The 13,730-nt window shown below is 45.1% G+C and overlaps 1 protein-coding gene across 2 annotated transcripts in view; it reads left to right on the plus strand.

The window, feature by feature from the left end:
• Window positions 1-1,622: 1,622 nt before the first annotated feature.
• Window positions 1,623-13,730, plus strand: part of NDST2 (N-deacetylase and N-sulfotransferase 2) — a 123,883-nt gene continuing 111,775 nt past the window's right edge. For both annotated transcript variants that reach the window (XM_071438896.1, XM_071438897.1), the window contains exon 1: window positions 1,623-1,830. The gene's annotated coding sequence lies outside the window, so the exon portion shown is untranslated. The remainder of the gene's footprint in view (window positions 1,831-13,730) is intronic.

The following is a 13,730-nucleotide window of genomic DNA, read 5'->3' on the forward strand; positions in this document are numbered from 1 at the left end:
GTGAGGAAGAGAGTGGAGATGCAAGATGGGGTTGAAGGTGTCTTGCAAGTGAGTAGAGGAAGTTACATATGAGGTAGCTAGAAAGGCAGTGAGGACAGTGGGATGGAGAGTTATTTTGTGGTGAAATGAGAAGGAAAGTAGGTGAATTCTGTGCTGGTGGTTTGAGGAGGGGTTTGGAGAGATGGGGCATATTTTGGGGTAGTTTCTTCCATGGCACATTTAGCTAGAGTTTTAAGCTGATACTCTTCTGCCTGTATAGCAAACTATAGTGTACAAAATACCCTCCTGTCACTGATCTCCCTCCCTCGCTGTAACTGAGATAGGTTGGGCTGAGGAAGAAATTTTTTTTTTTTAACCAGACGATCAAATTGTACTTTGAAATGATAAATCCCATTTCACAGAATGTAGTACTGGATGATAAATGCTACAAGCACATGACACAAAGTTCTGAGCTGCCACGTAGTCCATAGTCCCTCTGTTGGCTCAGATTTGATCAGCTCTTTTGGAAAGTGCAAGGTCTGTGCTAGACTGGGCATCACCTGTTGCTGCCACACTAGCTTTGGGACGGCTGCAGGCAGGGGAGTGATATTAATCTGATGTGAGCACTGTGGCACGTGTTTGGGTTAACTCAACAGAAATGCAATCACGTGTTAAATATGTGCTGCTGGGGATTTTGGCAGCACAGACCTGTGAGATGGGCCGGCAGGTGGTGGGAGCAGCTGCCTCATCCACCTCTGCTGAGGTGGGGGTGCTGTCAGCCAGAGGCAGAACAGGCTTTTGAAGCATGCTAAGATATGATTGCTCATAGCTTTGTCTGTTTTTCTTCAGTTATTTGATTCACCTGCTAACATGGGCTTAACAGGCTTGCAAAAGTCTGGTCAGTGCTTCAGGTGCAAATTGATTAGCTGAAGATGAAAAATCCTCTATAAATGTGTCCATAAACCATGATTTTTGAGCTTTTCAAACTTTTTAATAGAGGAGCATCTTGCTGTACGTTAAATCTATATGTTGCATTGCCTTTTTAGAGTTATTCAAAGGGTTTTCTGAGAGTTATTCACAAGGTGATCAGCAGGATGGGAAGCAGTACTTTGCCAACATGAGGCCTTATTCCCTGAGCACCTGCTTTGCCTGTGCTTTCCCTTCTATCGCTTTTGACTGCTCCAGGTCCCAGTTATGTTAACCTGTCCCAAATGTTCACTCTCTGCAGCGCGGTGGGTTCTTTCTCCAGAGCTGATCCAAAAGCAGGACCGTGCAATAGCACTCCCGGACTGCTGGCCACTCCTCCAGCCTCCCCTGAGAATAAATGTTTCTGTGATGTGGCTTCACATCCCATTCTGGCTTCCTAGTACAGTTTCCTCCACCGCTTTAACGTAGCAAATTGCACCGTGCGTGTTTGTGTTTCTTGGGAGGCAGCTGCCGGGGATGTCACAGCAGCGGCAATCCCTACCTACTGCTTTCCTGGGCATCCCACCCGGGAGCGCGGCGGCCGCGACCGTGCCGGGCAGCACCGGGGCCACGGGGAAGCCCCGGCCACGTGTTGGCGTGCGGGGCGCGGCCGGTCCGCGGGACCCCGGCCCGAGCCCAGCCCGGCGCTGCCGGCGGGCGGGGCCCCGCGCCCCTCCCTCCCTCCGTCCCTCCCTCCCAGCGGAAGATGGCGGCCGGGCAGCGCGGCGGCGGCGGCGGCTCCCCCAGCGGCCGGACGGACGCGCAGCGCCCCGGAGCCGGCGGGCCGCGACCGGCCTGAGCGCTGCTCGCGGCGCCGGGGGACGCCCGTCCGCTCTCCCTCCGGGACCCGTGCCCTGCCCGCCCGGCGGGGCCTCCTTGCGGCAGGTGAGGTGGAGGAGGAGGGCAGCGCGGTGGCGGCGGCCCGGCCCGCTCCGGCTCGGAGGGCGGCGGGGCTGAGCGAGCGGGGCCGGGGGAAGTTGTGCCGGCCGGGGGCGATGGTCACGGGTGCGGGCGGTCTGTGAGGGGCGGCCGGAGCGTTGGAGGAGGCGGGGGGGGGGCGGGCGGGCGGTGCGGAGGGCGCTGCCCCCCGCCCCGGAGCCACCTGTGCGGCTGGGGGACCCCGCTGGGAGCCCACTCCGGGGGACCCGTGCCCCTGCACGGTGCTCCGTTGCCGGCCGTGCCCGGGGCCGAAGGTTTCGCAGCCTTTCACGGCTGCCTTCGTCGGGTGCTGGGTCCGCGACACGCGGCTGGGAGCGGCAACCCCTGCCCCATCGCGGCTGCCGCCCCTCGGAGCCCCCGTGCTCCGGCCGCCGGCGGGGAGCGGGGTCCTGGGCCGGAGCTGCGCTCCCGGCCTCGCTCCAGCTTTGTTTACCCCACGGCGTCGCGTTGCAGGCGCCGAGGCTGCGGAGTACGGCGGGACCGGCGCCCGAGTAGTCGGCGTGCACCGGGGCAGGGGATGCTCCTGTCCCCGTGGCGAGGCTGCGGCTGCACTGCCCGTGCTGCACACGCTGCTCTCTGGGGGCTGCGCTCAGGGCAGGCCAACCGCGGGCACAGTTGTGGTATTATAAAGACACAACAAAAATTACATAGAGAAAGCTGATGGAACATGAGGAATCGCTCCTGTAGTATTTCCCATCATATTTTAGTTGTTAAAACATTTTTACAGAGGCAAGGTGATAAATAAAAGCATGAGACATCCCTGTTTGCTTATGCAAGAGTGAGTAAAGTGTGTTGCCTGAATTAGAAGTGAGCAAATGTCAGACCTCTGAATTCAGCCACAGGTTAAGCTACTCCACACTGGGATCCTTTGTGACCAATTTTGCCAAGGAAGTATTCAGAGTTGTTAATAGTATGTGCATTTCTCATTAGGAAATGTAACTTTGCCCTTTGTGGCAGAGGTAAACTAGAAACTTCTGATGGATTGTTCAGGTTATGTGCAGTCAATTATCTGTGGTAATTGGGCTGAGAAATTTTGGATGATGGCGGTATAGAGGGACACGTCATGTATGAAAACACCCCAAGAGCCAGAAAAAATTAGAAGCTTAGCATCAAACCAAGAGTTCATTGGCCTGGGTATCTACACGTGCTGACATTGATTGCCCATGTGAGCTGGCTCGGCACCTGGACAGTGATCCCAAAGCCAAGCTCTCTAGAAGTGCTGCACAAAGACACGTGCGGTGCTCCATCCACAGTGGGTTTGTGCAGTATTTCTTCATTGGGCTTCTCAGTGCAGCTGTTTTCATGGCGCTGAGATCACTGATCTGCTGACAGAATGGACATAGAAAGGCATTTTAGTTAGTTCTTCACCCTGCACAAAAGTGATTGTGATGTGTTGAGATTGTTGGTTCCGAAACCAGCCAGACTCCAGTAGATCAGTTTTGAGCCAGTGGAAAATCTTTGTGCTTAAGTCTGGCAACCAGCATAAAACGGTCTAAAAACTTTCTCCTGTCAGCAGCTGTGAACAAGTACATATCTCTTATGGTTATTATCTTGTTCAGTAGCTGCTTCTTAAATTTTTCTTCCTTATCCTAAATTCCTCTCTTTGTTTGTTCTTCCCTTTTAGTTTTTGTTCTCCCCTAAGCACATGGTAGTGTTTTCCTTGCTGCTTCTTGAATATGGTTTTGTAATGGGTCTTCTCTTCCTCTGTTTCAGTATTTGTTCATTCTTTGTAAAACTGTGGTTTTGCATGTATATATGAACTATGAAGAACTGGGATTTTCAACAAAAGATACAGCTCAGAATGAGCTGCAAGCAAGGACACAGAGCAGGAGTAGTGGTACATCTGTCCATATTAAATTTTTTGCTTCAGTTGCGGAAATTACTTTTGCTTTTGGTATGGGTTCTCAGACTGGATGTCAGAATGGAGAGTGGGGGGCAATCTGGCAGCAAAATGAGATTATGATGCAGAAAAATTGAGAGTCAGTGTTTTGAGGTATGGTATAATATGTGCAATTGTTTATCAGGATGTGAGCATGTGCCTGGGCAAGCTGGGTCTCCCAGCAGCATCCAGTAGTGCAGTGATGGTGGGATCTGCTACATGGATTTTGCATAAAGCACGTTTCACTGTTGTGCCCAACCTTCAGTCTGATCTGCATCAGAATTCATGTAGGGGTCTGGTAAAAATAGCTTGAGCCTACTTTTGTATTTACATTTGTAATTCCATGGGGGTCTTTTTGGTTTTTTTTTTTGTTTTGTTTTAACGGAGGAAGGGGAAATAACCAAATGCAGCTAAGATTTTGATGTGCCCTGAACCACAGCCTATCTCCCCATCACTGAGCCTTGTTTCAGAGGACCGAGATCTGACTCTCAGGTCTCTCTGTGGTATATCTGGAGTATGTGGGGATTCTCTGAGCAGAGCTGCACAGATAAGATAATCCATTTCATTTTAATTGGCAGAGTTGTTTACACATGATCTCTTGCTCATTTTCCTCTTTTAAAAGAATGCATATCCATCCCTGATTACAGCTCAGGTCAAAATCCCTCAGCACTCGTAGCAAATCTCCTTTAATTGGTCTCATTTAGCTCTCATAAGGTTGTGTTTTAATTCTTGCTCTTCCGAATCCTTTTCCCTAGTCTGTAATGTAATTTATTACAGGATATTTTATAGACAGGGGAGCAGCCTCTGGCTGTCAGCAGCCTTTGCAGTGTATCAAATTTCCAGCTCAACAGGCAGCTGCAGTGGAGTTGGTGGGTGTAAGGCAGTGATGCTGCAGCAGCAGCACACAGGCAGTCAGTGGTGGTGGCGCTGGGCATGAGAGCAGGGTTTGTCCTGGATTCTGGAGATAACTGGGAGGAATGCTCCTGTTTGCTCTCTCTGCTTCTCTCGTTTTATTCTTGCTTTGCTGATGCAGGGGTCTTTGAGTTCAATTTTTTCCTTTCTAGCTGTCTTTCCAATCTCTTTGTTTCAAGGCAAGCACATCCAAGTTGCTGCTGTTTTCTGATGACAGGCTTTGAGCAGTACAGGGGTGGTGAAAGGCAAGTACTGGGAGCACATTTTTACAAGGCCCAAAGCAACATTAGCTGTCTTTAGAAAATTCCCTGTGACTTTGCTGAACACTGTTGCTTTGGTTAATTGAACATAATGCACAGAGGTGAAGCTCTGTATTTCATTATGCCTGTGCTGAGCACTTCACCTCTGGCCTGTAGCAGCGCAGTCTGCAGGCACCATGCGCTGTGCAGCTCCCACCTGATCGCTGGCTCTTCTGGCATCAGCTCTGAAAGGCTCGAAGTCTGGGCTTTTTCTTTTTTGTGCTGTACCCTCTGCTTTACACTGGCAGTTTTCCCACTACAGTAGAATCAGAAGGGACCATGTGCCTCTGCTTCAGCTGCTGGAGATGGCAGACTGCATGGTGTATCAGTGAAGGTGCAGACAGACCTTTGGCTTTGCTGATCCTGCTCTGGAAGCAGGAATCTCCAGTAGAGCTGTGGAGCACAGTTATAGCTTAAATCACCACTGAAAGATTTAGTGAAGTGGACAGATCAGAGCCGTACCTGTTCTTCCTGAATAATGATTTTTGAAGGTCTTTGTCCTCTGACAGTTGCTGTTTGGGGACTGTTTTTCAATATAGACCCATATCCTGAAAGAAAATTATATAGATCACTGGACTCAATCCATATGTGCTCTGTTAAAAATGCAGTAGAACTCTCTAGACATGAGTGATGAATTAATCCTCTGCACCAGGAAGATACTCTCCATCACGTTCTTGCCTGCTCTAATATTTTTTAGTAAGCTAACTGATTTATCAGTGAATGTGAGGGATTTGGTAAGACTGTAAGTGCAGTTTGGACCTTCTCAAAATATTTGTGGCTTATGCTGGGCAGTGTAACAAGATCTGTTTTCACAGAAGTGGGATTTGCTGTTCGCTTGTTTTCTAAAGCTGCCCAAACTCTTCAAACAAGGAGAAGGGATGGGCACATGCTCTCTCTATATAGGCTCAGCCTGCTTTTAAATTTGTCAAGGAAAATAAAAAAGAAAAAGGACAGCTTCATGCAGCACTTGCTTATATACTAGCAACACCAAGAAGGTGTTTGGAAATACCTGTCTCTTCCAAATGTGTTTGTAGCTGTGTGTAACCACAGCCATTCTTCCTGCTGGGGTTGCAGATGTGGAGTATCAACAGTGCTTGCAGCTCTTCTCAGGCTGAAATGTTACCACCTTAACGTAGTCTGTGATAGTGCCCTCTTCTTTCTGTTAAGTGAACTTTATATTTGTCATTAAATACAAATCATGAAGTTATGCATTAAAAGTAACAGCAGTTAGATACCAATGTTCATATTTTTTTCTCCAAAGTCAAAGGAGGTAGAAGAAGGGGAGATAGATTTTGTCCTTTGCTCAGTGTACAGGGCTTGTGCAGGTCCTAGTGCTGCTAGTCCCTGTGCTTTGGGTGTCTCACTCTGCACTTAACATCTACAGCATTTTGTCGTGTTTTGAGTGTGGAATGGAAGTGAGGGGCTGTGGGATACAGTTGTACTGCACTAGTACTGATCTGTTTTCTCTCAATACTGTAGTGCATTATTCTGAATTCTTTTTATTTCCCCTTTAGAAATATCTCCATTAGTAGAAAAGATTGTCCAGGGCGTTCTCAGTAAAGCAAGAGACAGCAGAGTCTGTCCCCTCCTCTCTTACCTCCCCATCCAGTACAGCAGCTCACAAGAGCAGGGTGCCTCCTCAGGGAGGGTTTCCATGGTAGGGGAGAGAGTAGGTCATAAAGCTGCATGTGTTAGATGGCACACCAGCAAGTCATAGCCCTCTCCAGAGCCAGGGGTCACTGCTGATTTTTTTTATTGATGTGTGTTTTTTCTCTGTATTCAGTTGTTGGATTGGGAGCTGGGTTGGCATAACTGATGGAAGAGGGAAGGAGTAAAGAGGGACAGCAAAATGACAATTTTATCCCTACTTAATCTCTTTTTCCAGTCCTGGTCTGCCATCTGGTCAGTCTCTTTGAAAGCATACAACCCCGTCCTTACGCTTCCCTTTGTTTCTCCAGTCTCCTACATCCTTCAATCCTGTGTTAGGAACTCTCCAAGAATATCACACTCCTGAGTGGTTTGTGTTGGGAGGCTCCTGTGTCAGGACCATTAGATTAGCTGATGGAGCAACTTGTTTTCCTTTGATGGTATTTAGTTTTACAGTTCCAGATGATTCCATTAGCCTAATATTTTATTGGTCTTTAAGCTTGTCTTTAAGTAATGCTAATTTGCTTGGCAGTACTTCTGAAGTAAAATCAGAGCTTGCACGTGGATTTTTAGAGCTCTTCAACAGATCTTAACTTTCACATTTTCAATCACTTTGGTATTAATTCCTCAAAGGAAACAGTGGAATGATAGGCCTTAGCTGTTCTGCATTGTGAGTAACAGAGTAAAATTTAGAAAAGCAGAGGAACTTGAGATTTACTTCAGAAAGGTTAGAAGAACCACAGAACATTTACAAATGTCTATTTTTGTTTTAAGAACCTCTTACTGAATGACTTTGCATTAGCCCTTCAGCCCTTACTGGTACTTTAAGGTAAATGGAAAATTTTGTATTACAACGGGCTTTTAAAAGAGTCAGAAGAGAAGTCTAGCTTCTCTTGGATAATGAGAGTTGGACTCATCTGGTTACATGTGAAAATATAGTATGTAAATACAGCTCAAGTGTCCACAACTGAGCTGGGCACTGTAAGTTCCCTTTATGTTAAGGGTATGTTTGGGCACTGTTCATTTCTAAATCTACCCTAAAGTACATGTCCACATTTATTGAGGTGAATCACTTGCTGGGAATTCTTTTTTTGCTTTTCCACTGAATATATTAAAAACTGAGAATGTCACTCCAGATGTAGAGAATGTCAGCAGGATAAATATCTGAGCAGAAGCTGAGTTGAACACCTTCCAGAGTGACAACTACCTTGCTTGTAGTCCTGGACTGCTTTTCAGTGTAGCATTTTTAATATTGTCACTATTAATTATGTAAATTTGCCTATTCTTATCTTAACTACCTTTTCCATATTTAGAATGTTTTTTCTGTACATTTATCTTTTTAAGCTAATGCTTACACGGGGATTCTGTGCCACTCACACTTTATTCTGAAAGCTTTTGCAAGTGCTCAGTGTTAGGGCTTGTTCTGCAGCTGTCGATTGTCTTTGCCCATGCCTCTGAGATTAAGTTGTTCAACAGACAGGATTCCATTGTAAGTGGTAACCAGGACCTTACAGTGGTCCTGGACAGCCATCCTGTCCCTGAGAAGTGAGACCAAATCATGGGTGGGTCTTTGATTCAAAATCTAGCTGCAGAGATTGTAGTTGACTCGAAGTGAGGAGAATGTCAAAATGTCAGGTACTGCCCAATGACTTTTTTCTGTCAAGAGACCAGTTTCTGTCCTGCACAGTCTGGGTTTTGCACTGCTGGAAGCTTAACCTTGACCAGATGGTGAGGTCAGGTTTGGAGTGGCCCAGCACAGTGGCACATAACAGGACTGAGATGAATGATGTCATTTCACAGCAAGTTGAATACCTCTTAGTATTTAATGGCCCAAGATGAGCAAGGAGCACAGCAAGACTGGGAACTCTTGTGCAGTTTAATAAAAGGCAGAAATTTTAGTGGAGAAAATTTTAGGGTGTTTTGCCTAACCCCTTAAAATGTCATCATCTTGCATCTGTCATCCCCCATGTTTTGTTTGTGTTTCTTTTCTGGACATCACCTGTGTGTAGGTCAGTTTCAAGTATAGAGATGTCTTTGAAGTGGCATCCTTTGTCTCAGCAATGGAGCTACAGAACTGAAATCATCACCACCTAACTGTTGGAAAACTGCTTGTCCTCAATTTTTGAGGGCTGTAGAGGTATTAAAAAGAGCAGACAGAAACTAGTGTAGACATTGTATTGATCAACAAAGTGTCTGTGTGTGAGGGCTGCTGCAGCTCCCTGCTTGATCAGCTGTGTGAATCCACTTTTAGGAGAACCATGTGAACTACTGTAGTGTTAAACCTGCTTTTTCAGTGGGACAAGGTGGGATTGTGGCCCAGTGCAGCTGTTGTGAGGAGGCACATTCATTTCAGCACTGAAGCCTGGCACAAATTGCTAGTCTCCATGTCTGATCTATTGTTCAGAACAGCTCAGAAACATTCAGCTTTCCCCTGCCCCCTATTTTGGTTAAAATAATGTGTTTAATTTGTTACTTGTAATTTCATTATTTTTAATGTAATGCTCTGGATTCACTCAGTGATACTGAAGCTCAAAATGAATGTGCCTTACTTTTGGCTGAGTCATAATCATCTTCCTCATAAGCAGAGATCTGTCACTGTCTCCTGATTTAGTTTTGTCTGGAGACTTCTATCCATATCCTTCCTTTATGTTCCTTTTTCTGATCTGGTCCTTTTTCTGATTCTATTGTATCAAAGCATGATGTGAATGAGCCTACTTTCCTGAGTCAAGGCTACCATGAAAGCTGCTGTTATCATGTGCTCCTATCTAGATTTTAGTATCCTGTAACTGTGCATGGAACAACAGGGTGTGTTTCCATGGCCCAAGTCCACATAAACATATAAACACAAAGCTTTCTGCAGGAAAACTCGCTTTGCCTCAAACAAAATATTGATGTTTGCCTTTCCCAGCATCACTTATAAATACAAATTCCTCACTAACCACACGCGATGCTACAGTGCCTGTGGTGGCAGGCAGAGCTTGAAGGTTCTTTTTGGTCTTGCACTGTGTATGTGGGCAGGTTAAGAGCAAACTAGTATTCAGGGATTGTCATAATTGCAGTTGGTCTTGAGCATAAGGTTTCTCTGGGGTTGTTAACTCTTGCACGTAGTAGAGCTATGGTATAATTATTTTTATGTTAGTCCTAGCATTTTCCTATTGCTAAATGAAAACAGGGTGAGGATGCCCTTTGAACATGCTCCTCTTGGTTGCATTTAAACTGATACTGCTGCTGAGGAAAGCAATGCAATCCTGTACTGGTGCTTCTCGGTATTGGTGCAAGGACTCAGCAAGGAGGATCAGGAAACTCACGTGGAAATTAAAATAACAGAAAAAAACAAACCTCCTTTTTTGCTATGTTATCATTCTCCAGAAGGGAAAATGAATGTAAGAAACCCAGACAGGCTCAAATGCTCTTGCAGTGGCACACCACAGAGTACCTTGAGGATAAGATGAATTGATGGCATGCCAGGGCAGGTGTCTTTGGGGGAGAGGAGCGACCACCTAAAGACATGCCAGATGGTCACCTCAGTAGTTTCACATGGAGTAAGCTGAAGAGGAGTCTTGTGCTACTTCTCTCTGCATCAGTCCTGCAAAGTTTTTAAATCTAGATTAGCCTTAACTAACAGTGGTCATGAGAAACCCTGAAACAAGCAGCAGGATAAGAGCCAAGCTGCATGCTGCAGTCCTTTATTGCTGCCTGTTCTTTTCCACCTCTAATTGGACACTGGATTAATTTTTATATCGCTGATTTCTTCTAAGGGGTAAGATTGAAGAAGTAATAGCAATAGCAGTTTCTGGTGAAAATGGGTCCTGAGGAAGAGCAAAGTAGTCATTTTGGTCAAGGTGCATACCAGCACTGAGTTCACATGTTCTGCACTTTATTTTTTTTTTTTTTTGCATCTACTCCAAGAATTCTCAGCTTCTCTGATGAGCAGTGCTGTATTATCTTTATGGTCCTGTGCAATTTACCAGAACAACATGACATGTTATGTCAGAAAACTAGTTATGTTTCTGTGGAATTAATCTTGGGCTTGGTTTTTTCCATATTTTGTTGGGGAAAAAAAAACCCCAACCAAAAACAAACAAAGAAAAAACCAAACAAACAATAGCAATGTTTCTCTGTTTTCCTCAACAAGTTTTTTCTAGCACCCTTGCACAGACAGTTTGTCCCATGACACTGTTCTGGACAGATCTTTGAGGACTGAAATTGTTGGGAGTGCTCAGGCCCCTTCCCCTTCCTGCAATTATATCTTCCTGAAATGCATCCTGTGCAAGGGTGAAGATCAGCTCCAGGCAGTGCTGGGAAACAGGGCAGTGGAAACTGATCCAGTGTCTGCACTGGAAGCCAGACTTTTCTTGAAAGGTATGTCTGTAAACTCTTTGGTCTTAAAGTGCACTGAGTACTTCTAAAAATGAAGAAAGAATAAAAATACAGCCAAACACATCTTCATACAGCTTTAGGGTGTAAACCACAAATGCAAGATTCCCAGGTTTTCCCTGTCATTAGGCTTTATCTGGAGAGAGCATTTGGTGGGGACACAGATGTTATTTGGTCTTCATGGGTTAGTGATTTAGAAACCTCATGCTTGATCTTCTGGGATGGGATGGGTAACACTAAGCTTGAAAATGAGTGTTGAGAGTGCTGCTCATTTTGTTCTGTGTTCACAACTCTTTCACTCTGGTGTTACACAGTCTCTGCTAGCTTCTCTCTGCTGGGATACTTTTCCTGGGGCTCTGTGGAGTTCCATCCTCATTTGCAGTCATGACCTTTAACCACGAGTGTCTTCCAGTGTAGCTGTGAAACTGCTGACAGAGCTGGGGAAGTGGTTGCAATGCTTGTGAGCACAAATGCCAGGGCTTTCATGGTAGCCAGAATAACATGAGGGAGCTCTCAGCCAAATGAAGTATTGAAACGTTGTATGTACAGACATCAGGATATAACACTCAAGCCTTAAAATTTCAATTTCATAAAATTAATTATCCTTAGGTAATACTTTTTAGAAAATCTTACCTAGCTTGATTCCATCTGTCTTGAAGGAAAAGAAAAGAGATGCAGGAAGAAATGTGGGTTTGGCAGGTTTTTTTCATGTAAAGTTATGGGCACAAGCTGCTACTGCAGGGAAATTCATCCTGTGAATGTGAGGAGACTTCTTATCCCTCTTTTCTGCTTGTCAGGCTGGCTTCACTGAGACTGCGGAAATCAGCGCAGAATACAGGAGAAAAGGAGAAATGAGTTTTGACTAATACTGATCTGAAGCTAACTTTGAGTTGGTAATACTGGTGCAGAACATTTTTTGTCCTATCACCCAAGATCATCTTAAACTGTGATGAGAAAGTGTCACACAAAAATTCTTAGAAATGTTGGTTAATTATTATTGGGTTTGGAAATGACAAATTCTAGGAAGCAGTCCTTGAGAGCAGTGAGTGCAATACTTTTTCCCCTGTTACACTTGCTCAGATATATTGTCTCTCTCCTGGGGACAAGTCATACAATGCATTTTTTGGCTTGGTAAGCTTCTTGCCTGAGGTCAGCATTCCCATTACACTGCTAGCCCAGCATAGTCATGCTTTAAATGTACTAGCTGCAGAGGTTGTACATGACTACTGACTTTTTTGAGTGGTACAATATTAAATATTCATAGACAGTGCCAAGTGCTGTAAAAATTCTGTGCCTGTATAATGTAGCTCATATTTGGCACAACTAGTCACTGCTGGGGTTTAAAACCTTTGGTGTATAGTGCATCTGGGAGCAGGTAGCTGTAAGACTGGGCAGAGGAATCCCCTTTCTTTTCCTTCTTCAATAAAAGCTCTTTCTTAATATAAAGGTCCAGTTGCTGCTATTTCTTGTATAATGTGCAAAGCACAGCAGTATGTGGTCAGCAAACTAATGCAAAGTGTTCTCCTGTCTAATGTTTTATTGTTCTTTCTGCCTGAGGCTTTGCAACCTTAGTCTTTTTTAGTTAAAATCTTTAAACAATGGATTATCTGTTTTCTCAGGCTTTAGAGGATTTGATGTAGCAGTCACCCTTAGGCATTTGGCTCAAGATTACAGCAATAAATACATTCATCAGAGCCCCCTGGCCCTTCCTAGAGCCAGGCAGTCATAAGATTATCTCTACCATATTCATCTACTTCTAACTCCAGTGAAGTGTGTCACCCTGTTAAGAATTCGAGTTAAGTCCTGTTCTTCCTGAGCATTTGCACTCAGATGGTTCGTAAGAAAAGGGGGGGCTGTGTGTGGTGAGCTTGAGAGCACCTGCAGTAGGCAGACTTCATTCTTGCTGTGATGTTGGATTTTACAGCATTACCAATTTGTACTTTCCAGGAGATCAGAAACCTTTTTGGAAAACCAGCTTTGCTTCTTTTCCCCCAAGGTCCAACAGTCCGAAAATTTCATATGGCTTTAAAATTTTGACATTGGAATGTAATTTTAATCAATATTGACTTTTCTGATCTTTGTGTGCCAGCTGCTGTTTTTCTGCATGGTTCTGGGACTGGAGGGCCCTGTGCCAGAGATTACAAAGCAGTTGCCACCCAGCTGTGATATCTGAGTGGCAGTTTCTGTAAGAGTGCTTCCCCACTGCACTCTTGAAACAGTCGACTGTGATGTTTTTCTTCTGTTACTGTGAGATCTAAGGTAGTTTACAGATATTGGCCATTCTGCTGTGTTGCTTTGGGGAATGATATCCGCTGTCAGAAGGAGACCCAAAAGTCAGTTTCAGTAAAAAGCTACATTTTCTAAAGGAGTTTATTTCTGGGTAGAAGAGCTGTTCATTGTGTGCCTTTGCATGGGCAGTGCTTTGCATGGTGGGGCTTCTAAAGAGAAGCTTTATCTCAGGCAAGTTCAGTTGCCAAAAGAGAAATGTTAGACAGGGAATTGACAGATGACCAGAGAGGACAGGCAAGTGTGGCATGAGGAACGTGAGAAGGTTAGATGGAAAAGAGGGGTTTTGAGGAGAAAGGAAGATGAAGTAGCTAAGATGCAGGTAGCAGGAGAAGATACAAAGCTTTGCAGCAGATAGCAGGAGTAGATACAAAGCTTTGCAGTAGATACAAAGCTTTGCAGATTTAGAGACCTACATTCCATGTAGGACACATTTCCTGTACCCT

The sequence above is a fragment of the Agelaius tricolor genome, unplaced genomic scaffold, assembly GCF_023055355.1.
Source record: "Agelaius tricolor isolate 1412-34295 unplaced genomic scaffold, bAgeTri1.0.p SCAF_13, whole genome shotgun sequence".
Taxonomy (NCBI): domain Eukaryota; kingdom Metazoa; phylum Chordata; class Aves; order Passeriformes; family Icteridae; genus Agelaius; species Agelaius tricolor.